The sequence below is a fragment of the Columba livia genome, chromosome 2, assembly GCF_036013475.1.
Source record: "Columba livia isolate bColLiv1 breed racing homer chromosome 2, bColLiv1.pat.W.v2, whole genome shotgun sequence".
NCBI classification, from domain to species: Eukaryota; Metazoa; Chordata; class Aves; order Columbiformes; family Columbidae; genus Columba; species Columba livia.
The window spans coordinates 37,306,876-37,317,581 of record NC_088603.1 but is presented as its reverse complement, the minus strand read 5'-3'; positions in this window follow the sequence as shown (position 1 = coordinate 37,317,581).

The window sequence follows — 10,706 nt, the reverse complement described above, 5'->3', positions numbered from 1 at the left end:
AACTTTTTGATTGCTTTTAGGCCTCTGGGAATGTAAGTTGAGCTTACGAATCCAAGTAAATAGGCTTATCCACATAAATGTGTGCAGATGCTCTCCTGATGTACTCATGCAGCCATTTCTGGGATATGGCTGTCTGAAGCATCAAATAATGTTTTCAGCTTGGTGAGGAAAATAACCAAAGTTCACACTCACAGGGACCTGGGCCTCAGGAAGTGCTGGGTGTGCTGCCTGGGTCATTTTTATCCAGAATGATTGTTCCAAAAAGTTCTTGAAATTGTAGAGTATTTAATAATATCCATACCCTTCTCCTTCAGGCATGCACAGACACTTGCAAATGTAATTGTTTCAGAAGCTGAATAAACTTGTCCTTGCCATGCTGGTAGATGCAATGCAAGCAAATGCTAATTCTGTAGAAACTTTCTTTTCTTTGATTACAAGTTTTATCTGAAAGGAAAATCTTTATCCAGACTCTTTTTGCTTAGTCTTTTCACCTAGTATAGCTCAAATAAAAAGATAGTTATGTTTTAAATAAACAAACTAAAACAGAATTGCAGGTAAATTACTGTATTGGGTAATGTCTTCCTTGTTACATGTTCAGAGTTTAGTAAATGTTCTTTTAATATATATTAATGCTCAAATAAATGAGTGAAAAATACAGTAAAAGGAACTGTCTTTGCCTTGATACTTGTCTGCTCATAGTCTGCTAAAACTCTAGCTATAAATCCTTAACAGCAGTTTTCTGTTTCTGCTACTTTAAATTAGCCTTAATGAGGTAAATCCAGCCATTGGTGTCTAATCAGGCTTTAATGAACTGAATTCCTCAAGAACAGATTTATGGAGAGTTTACCTGCCACAAGGAATTGCACCAGGGAAACTCCTTCTCCTCCCTCCTCCCCTGCAGCAAGGGAAAAACACACAAGACATGAAACAGCACAAAGCTGAAACTATTGTGTTGCTGTAGCCGAAAGCGTTCTCAAATTAGCCAGGAATCTCCAGCGGTAGAAGGAAGAAATATGTTATCTTCCTTGCAGATGTTTACTGTTGTCCTGGCTATTGGCTTGTTCTGGTCAGTGAATAGAAGAGCGGACAAAATGCAGATGCATCCCCCTCAGCTGGGATCAATCTGCTGAAGAGAGCAGAGGTTGCTGCTCCAGAGCTTCCCCATGCAGGAAACCACAAAGTGTTAGAGATTAAGGCCACTGGGTCATTAGGAAAGGCACATAGGTTTGTCCACAAAATATGAACTTCTCATAGAAATAGGCCTAGATGTAACAGAGAAAATAGTTTAAAAACTCAAAAGGAGTGGAGATGGAAGAATAAAACTTCCTTTGCATCAAGCAGAGAGCCTGAAACAACCTCCAGCTGTTACTGTAAGGGTGTAGCTAAGTGTGTCCAGGAGGATGTGACTTGTTTGCACGCTTTGGCCCCTCACCTGCTTTTCCAGGCTATGGCTCAGTGTGGAAGGATGTCTCCTAATTTCCTCTTGCTACCTGCACTTTGCTTCAAAAGGACCCTTATTCTGTAAACAGATTTCAAAACTGCTTATGCCAATGGTTCTGAATTTCAAGTTATTTGTTTATGCTCCAGGTAGGGCTTTATCTCCTTCAAAATACAGATTACTTTATTGACAGTTCTTATCCTCTAAACGTCTATGGCTGCATTCTCGGTAACATCATGCATGCAAATGCAAATCTAAATGAATATAACAGGTGTTTGCATGTGTGCTGTTAGCTAGTGATATGAAATGTTGAGCTAATAAATTCTTTAATCAGAGCTTCAAATGCTTCAAATACAGACACTCTATTTCCTATCACCTAAAAGTAAATGAAGAATTTGCACTGGCAAGGCTGTCCCGCTCTCTGTCTTGTAAATGGAGAACCGTGTATAAACTTAATACAGGTTTTATGGAACAGTCAGGAGCTGCTCTGGATCCTCAAGGATATCTGACGTGCCATTGAGCATTCAAAAATCACAAACCAGGCTTCAAATATAATTGGATTGCGATAGGATTGGAACACTTTCTAAATAAATAACAAAACAAGCAGGCAATTTTTAACTTCTGGCTCTTTTAATTTGCTTCTCTGAATTTTGAGCCTCCTGTTTGCAGCAAACTTAACTTTGCAAACACAGTGGCTAGAAAGTGTCTCTGTGAGGGAGGGAGGGAAATGAGAGTTCGTTTTCACATAAGTCCTGAGCTCTGTACTTTCAGAATAAAATATCATTATATTGGACCCTGCAGCAGTTTCAAGGCAAAATGGGGATTTCCTGGTATTGCAGCAAAGGGTAACTCCCCCTACAGTGGAACAATTTTGAAAAGCATGCAAAGAAACATGAGGTTTTCTGCCAAAAGGAAGATGACAAGACCTCCGGTAGCCTTTTTTTTTCCCTCTGGCTCAGTGGCTCTGGGCCATAGAGCAAGTTTCTACTGTGAAAGTCTGGAATAAATCTAAATCCTTTTTGCTTCAGATAGCAAAACTCCCCAAACTGCTTAATATTAAATACCTGGCACCAGACAGAGTGCAATTTGAACATGTCTTCAATCAAACTTTATTACTGTTAAGCGTGGAAGGCCGAATATCTTTAATACAAGCATCACTACTTAGAAGCTGACTTGCTGCCAAGCTGCCTCAGACCTGCCTTATATACGGTTGGCTTTCCTGGGGTCTCAGCTTTCTTATAGAGCCCCAAGCTGACATCTCCACCAGCGACCATGTGCCCTTCATGGCTGGTAATGTCGGAAGGAGCGTAAGGTTGGCTCAGAGCCCAGTCCTAATACCGAATCTGCCATAACTTAGCTGCCATGAATATGTCCCCGTGAATTCCTCATCTGAAAATTAATGGTATTTGCTTGGCTCAGTACCTGCATATCTAACACACGTTTATATAAGAGGGGCCAAAATACTGGTGGCATATTAATAATTACCACTGAGTGATCCTAGGGCTTTAGGAGGAGAAAGACAGAGCTGGTTGAGAGAGAAATGATGTCTACCAAAAATAAAGGAAATCCTAGTAAACTGATAGTGCATTTAATAAGTCTCTGGCTGCTTCTGAATAAAATAGCATTAATGAGAAAATGTTTTATATGCACTGGAAGGAATGGTCTAGTTCACCTTCTCATTTTGTATTATTTTAATAATCTGCTTAACACATACAAACCTGCTGAGTTTTCTTGAATGTTAGAGGTCTTGTTCTTTTCAGTAAAAATAATGAAATTAGCAATTCCTTCTTCTGTATCAAATAAGCTCCTATTACAACAATTACTAATGGAGAAAATTATGAAGAAAAGCTATGGTTTCTAGCTGAACTGTATTGTAGTCCCATATTTGTGTTATGCTGGAATACATCTTATTGCATTTTCTAAGTAGATAAAGCCACATACATTTAGCAGTAACAAACAATAGAAGAAATTAATGCCAACAATGAATGTAATCTGAGTGCTTGTTAACATTTCAGAAAGAATACTTTACAAAATAATATCACAGTTAAAATGCATAATCTTGGGTATATAGTAATTTTCTACGTTCTCACCCATAATGTGGTATTTGCCACAGATATAATGGTGTCTATGCTGGTAAATAGGGCAACAGCAGAAAATTCTCTTAAAGTTATGAGAAATCCAGACCTCTCAACATCACTCATATATATAAACATTGCAAGTATCCATTCATCTGGTTGGGATGAACCTTTTCAAAAAACCTTTTGTGCTTGTCTTGAGATTTTTGGCAGATCATATAGAAAAGATCTTACTCTACACACAAAATGATCTTTATCTTGGTTTAAATCCTACCAAATTGCTGGAGGCTCCTGATTGATACAAAATGTAAATACTAATTCAGCCTGGAATTTTAAAGTAATATTACCCAATGTATTATTTTTTTGACTATTGATAATACATCTCCTCTAAAGTGATGTGTCCCTTCAGCATACAGGTACAGTTTTTTCTTTAGTCCTACTCCCTGGCTAATGGAGAGCGAAAAGCACCAGACTCTTTCCTCCTAACCTGATGGAGTCCACCCATGATGGAGCTCAAGAATATCTGATTTGCACACTTACTGCAGTGTCTTCTGTGGATTTACAGTTCCTCATGCTGCCATCATGAACCTATACCAGGAGATGCTCAGAAACACAGTCCAGGAGTTAAGTGCATTTTTTACTATATCAACCACTTTTGTAAACGGTGTTTTTGAGGAAACATTAAATCTTACAGTGTGTGTAAATATTTTATCAAAGTTTTCACCCTGCTTTATTTATATGCTGCAACAGTTATGTACCATGTTTTGAATGACAGTTCTTCAAACCGTTTATTTTTGTACCATAAGTGCACTTAGGAAAAGACAGGGTAGCGTTTTTGCTCACTTAAATATGCTAAGGGCATCAAGGGGTAATTTTTCAGACATTGTTAGTATTTGGTTTCTTCTACAGATGCAATTAATTACAAAAATCTTTTCAAACACTGAAATTCTAGTTCAATTACAGTTATGAAAATGTATGGTGAGACTGCCGTAATGTTTTTGTTTAATTAATGGCTGCATTAAACTATCTGATTTCCGAACTGCCGTCATATACAATCTTCTGCATTGACATTTAGAGAAGTGTTGATGGAGACTAATCTCTCCGCACTTCCTCTACAGGCTCTGGGAAGAAAGGGGCTCCTTCAGAGCTACGATTTAGAGTGTCTGAAGTTAAGCTCCTGCTCTAAATCACCCCCCCCAAAACTCCCTATCGTTGACACGCCTCCCCATTGAAGTGAACCTTTGTGAATTCCTCCTTTGTCATTGAAATATGAAATGCATGTACACTACCCAGGAAAATGAATAGCCAGATAAAATCCCACTGAAACTTCTCAAAAAGTGATGCTTTTATTCAGACTCTGAAAGTTCTTAGAAGTCTATGGAGAATGTTGGAGTCAAACATGCCTTGTAATATTTGGATTTTTAGATCTTTCTGACAGCAACTTTGTTCTAGCACACTCTCTACAAATGAACTAGTGATCACCAGCTAGTGATAACCTGCTTAAGAGAGAGGAGCGGGGCTGTGAACTGATGGCTTGCAGAAGCCCTGGTGAAGAAGGAGAAAGGCAAAGTAATCTCACAAACTAATCAAGAAGGAACTGGTGATGTTCCCCGGGATCCCCACTGGCTCCAGTACTGTTCAAGATCTTCATTAAAGACCTGGATGATGGGGAAGATCGCACGTTTGCTGATGATACAAAACTGGAAAGAGTGCAACCTGGAAAGGGCTATAGCCAAGGAATCCCTTAGGATTCAAGCTGCCACAGGTACCACTGAGTGAGAGCTAGGACAGATGACTGACATCAGTCCAACTTTGCATCTTGGTTTTGTGCCCTTTTGTATTAATAGCTGTGTTTTGGGATGAGGAGTTTAATCCACTGGTCCTCTATGATCCTCTTTAAGGCGGTTTTCTGATAAGTGGCTTCCCGACAACTCTGAAAAACACAGAACACTCCCTCAAAAAACAAAATGCATGCAATGAAGCCACCTGGCTTCAGAAACGTTCTGCTTGAAAATGAAAGCAAATCAGGACAGCTGGCAGTGGGTCTGTGCAGTCTCAGGAGATAAATCATTGCTGAGAGTTGTTAACTAACACAGGGCTGGCAGAGGGCAGGGGGCAGAAGACAACCCACAGCTGTGGCCACAACCCCACTGCAGCCTGTCCCTGCCTTCAGCAAGAGATTTGGAGGCTCAAGACATTTCCTCACTATGACTGTTCTCTTGCTCAAAATCAAAACAAAGGCTTGGGCCCTACTTGAAAAAGTGTTTAATGTGGAGATCAGCACTAGTTTCTTTAAATTCTTCACTGCATCTTCACCCAAATTATCACAGAATTAACAATGGAAATATAAGTATCAAAGAATCCAGGTTCTTTACAAGTTTGAAGCATATTTATAAGGTTCCTGTGATATTTTTCTTCTTAAACATGACCTATTTGTGGCCCTTGTTAAATTTACTGTTAACTGAATTAAAATTCTAACTGTAAGCAATTTCTTTATCACAGTGCAGATAGCTTTTGTGGGTAGCTGGAGAACACCAGTAGAGGTGCTTGGAGACTGGATGTTGGGGACAAGTGCTAACAGCTCACGGTGCTGCATTTTGCCATGCTTTTTTTTCAGAAACTGGAAACTAGCCAGTTCATGAGAACATTCTAATTTTGGAATATAGCTATAAAAGCAGAGAGTCTAGGCCTCTTATGGTCATACTAAGAAGCTCGCAAAATGCTCCACTAAATGTCTTTAAATATGGAGGACAAACTCTTGGAGGGGGCTGGCAACATATGGAGATTCATATCATGACTGAGAGCTTCTTTGATCTCTTTATTGACCTCTTCTAAAAGCACCAAAGTATATATAGGGATGTGATAAGGATGAGTTCAAGTGTGTCATAATGGAAGAAAATACACCTATTTTCTTAAATAGCACCTCAAAGCATTGTTTTGTTTTTCTTCAGAGTATTCTTCCAGAACTCTGTCTTGCTACTATATGCTTTAAATAGTCTGTAGTTGCTTCTTGGTTATAATGAGAAAATTAAAATGTGTTAAAAAATAAGTTTGATTTGACTCCCTTCCACTTACACACAAAGTTGTTAAGAAAAAAAGAGCCAGAGTACACACTGATCCTATAGCTAAAGCCGAGAATAATTTTGTCTGCAACCTTCAGGATCCAGAGCCATAAAAATGGTGCCCCTGGAGAGCACAGACATCCTATGTATTTCTAAGTGCTTTGGGTTGAATTTAGTCTGCACCCACATTTTTTATTGTGCAAATTGAAGTAATCTCTTTTGAGAACAGGTCCATAACTTTCTGTCCTGCTCTGCTCTTCCGGGCTTCCCGTGTGCCTCTGCTCCCTCTTTTGCCCCCTCTGGCCTCCACCCACACATCTTTCTTCTCCCATTCAATTTGCCACCTGGAGAAAGCGCAGCCCTTGGCTGAAGCCCGTGCAGCTCCCTGCCTCTGGAAAGTCACAGAAATGCTTTCTGGATGTTTTGTTTGATGACAGACCCTGTCCAGGGACAAAGATTTGTTGAGCAGCTCATTGCACAGAGCGCACTGAGCAGCTGCCCTGCATTGCCACACTGCATCACTCCTCGGCCAGAGACGCTCCTGCCCCTGCTCCTGCCCCAGGAGAGCGTCACAGGGGGAGAGGAGGGACCTGCATGCACAAATATGCGTGTTCTGCTGTGGTTCAAGCATGTCCATCCTCATGTGCCACACTGCCCCAGGGCATCCTTCAAGGTTGCTCTGTTTCTCTGCTAAAGCTGGCCCCAAGAGTCTCCACAGTCACACCAGTGATTCTTTGAAGGGCTGTGGATTTGCTGTGGGTCAGCATCTGGAGGATTAGCTGGAAGGTTTAGCCTGCTGGAGTGTCCCCTATTGCTGTGTACTTTAGAGTGAAACATAACTAAGCCATCCTGGAGTTTAATCTACTACAGAGAGTGTAAACCATATATCTTAAAGTTGTTTTCTGTTTCGTGTCTAGAGATATATGGTAGGTAGGACAAAAATGCTAGGCACAAGCTTCCCTTTCAAAAACAAGCTCTTAGGAAACCCTCAGGTTTTCTTCTGTATTTTCTTTCTGTGTATGCACTCTCCCACATTTCTGCCTGGTTTTGTGACAACTGGTGCTCTTGGAGTACTTAGCAGCCTGGAAGTGGATCCAATTCAAACCAGAATAAGCCAATTGCAGGTATGGGAAAAGACAAGCAAAATTAGTTCATTGAAAGCCTTATCAGAAACTACTGCCAAATTACAGGGTGCAATTAATTCTTTCCATAAAGTAAATCACATAATAATAAATAAATACCCTATAGCTGGCTATATTATCATTGCATCTTTCTGGTGAAAAGCTTCTCCAGAAAGAAGTTATACGATTTTCCCTGGTGCCTGTAACAAAGTCAAGGGTAGAATATCTGGGTCTTAGAAGTCTGAGCCTAGTGATTTATCCAACAGACCACACTGCCTCTACTCATATGTTGAGAAGAGATTCTAACATTTCGTAACATTCAGAAAGGGGAAAAAAGAGACTTACATGTGTTTGCGATAAGTAAAAAGTGTTTAATTCTGTATCCAGGCCTTTGCATTTTTATATAGGTGATTTAAAAATTTTGGCAGAGATCCTGTCTTCTCACTGCTCAAAAATCAAATACGATTGTCGAGCAGTAACAAAAAAGCATTCTCCACGAAACTTGGATCTGTAGAGATTTTACAAATGGTAAGCGTGTGGTAATGGAAAAATGGGCTGTAATTGCTATGGACTTTCATTTTAGCATTAGTTACATAAAACAGAAGCATATGCTTGTGTTGACCAAAATGAAAACTTTTTCTGCCAAACTCCTTGGCTCTTAACTTTAAAACAAAGTACAGTATGATAGATGTTTACTGTCTATGTTCAGTGTGTTAAAGAGAAGGGTGAATATGTTATCTTTAAAAAAAACCCCAGAAAATTAAGAGCAAAGAAACAAGTCCAAGTAACTGGGTACAGTTAAGTTTTGATCTTCAATGCAGTGCAAGCTCCTTATTCAAGTGAATGAAAGCTAACATATTACCAGCTTAAGATGGATTGAGAAAAGTTTAACACAGTTAAGTGTAGGTATGTTTTTGGAGCTTGCACAACTGGCTGACTCACTTTACAATGTATTTTACCTGTTACAATCCTCTTGTATAGATGAGGCCAAGGAAAGGAGAACATGAAGATTTAAGGACATGCTACAATCACGTCTGCAGTTGCTAGTACTGACAATTATATGAATCTTAGCACATCTGATGAATTAGAGTCACAGAATCATTTAGTTTGGAAAAGATCAGTCCAACCATAAACTAATACTGCCTAGTCCACCACCAAACGATATCCCTGAGTGCCACATCTATACATCTTTTAAATGTCTTCAGGGATGGTGACTCAACCACTTCCCTGTGCAGCCTGTTCCAGTGCCTGACAACCCTTTTGGTGAAAAACTTATCAGTTCGTACATCAACTGACATTTTAGGAACTGGGTAAAACTAAAAGTCAGTCTAGCCTGATGTTCTGCCTCTGACTTTGGCCAAAAGCAGATTCCCAGGGAATATTATGAGAGCTGAGCACAGGCTAACCCAGCCTGCAGCCATTGATTGCTCAGGGACTGTCTGAACCAAAAGTGTCATCTATGAAATCCCTGCATAGTGTCCCTTTGATTTCCTATCAGTTTCCAGTATTCACAGTAATGTGAGAGAGATTCATTGCCTGCCTGTGAGTTTGATAAAGAACCACCTCCTTTTTTAAAAAATTTTTCCTAGCTTTATTAACTAGTCTGTAGTGCTTGCATTGAGAATAGTGAACAACTGGTTTCTATCCACCCTCTTCACGCATCTCGTGATTGAATAGATATATATCTTATAACAACTGTCCTCTTTCAGACTGAGGAGACCCGGGTTGCTCACCCATTCCTTAAGCGGAAGCTGCTCTGTTCTTTTCCTTGTTCTTCCTGCCCTGCTCTGCACCTTTTCCAGTTATACTTTATCCCTTTCAAGTGGAGGAGGGAGTGGGGGTAGAAGGATAACCTCATGCAGTGTTGAAACTTTGTGTCAATACATGACAGAAACAGAAAATAGGTGCAAAGTTGTCACATGCCAATACCTTGGTAAAATAAGAAAAAACCTGTATAGAATGATTACACATTGCAAAGATGGACATACTGGAATGTCAAAACACTTGTAGTAAAGTCACGTTAAAGCATATTTTACTAATAGGCTGCTGCACTTGTACATTGAATATTGAATTTTGATTAATCTTCCAAGTGCTAGTTTATTAAACCAAACCAGAACCAGTCTAGATATATTTGCCTGGCAGCAAAACAAAACCAAAACTCCCCCAAACAAATCCAAATCTCTTTGCTTTAATTTCAATGAAGCAAATGTGTTATTCATCAAACCTTAATGCTTGCAGCATAGTTTTTAAAGCCTAGATGTTACTGTATGTAATGACCTGAGAGAAAGTAGTGCAGAATTTTAACCAAGGCAATTGAATAAATAAAAACAATGCTTAACAACTTTCTAAGCAAGACAAAATATACAGGTAGCACACTGGCAAATGTTAATCAAATATTTCTGCTTTTCCCCATTGCATTACATCATATTAGCCAATCTGCAAGCTGCTAAATAGATTTGGGATAATTATTGCTGGAGCAGCTCTTTCTCAGGAAGAAAACCTTGATTTTATTGTGGTCATTGTTAAATTAAAAATGCAGATGCCGGCTCTGCAAAGCATGGAACTGGACTCACATTTGCTGTTTAGGAACAGCTCTTAGAAAAGAAAACTTAGCAGATAGTTTGAATATGGCACATAGGCAGCATAGGCACTCTGAGTATTTTATACTAGTTCTTCATGGGTACATGCGCATGCAGACCGAAAAAATGGATGGGTACATATTTTATAATAATCAGATTCTCCTTTTTTTCCCTAGAAAAAAAGTTCCTCAGTATATGTTCATTTCACAACTCCACTACTGAAAAACTCAATCATGTGTACCACAGGCCGTGTTCAGAGAAGCTTAACTACACTAGGATTTTGGTTGGGCAGCCAAATACAATAGAAATTAACCCATCTTTTGCATTCTCAAGATAGCAGTGATTTTAAATAGGAAACGATTCCACAAATTAGGAAGTGGCAGAACAGTAGCTTATTGTTGTTGACCATATCACCTTTTAAATTTATATCT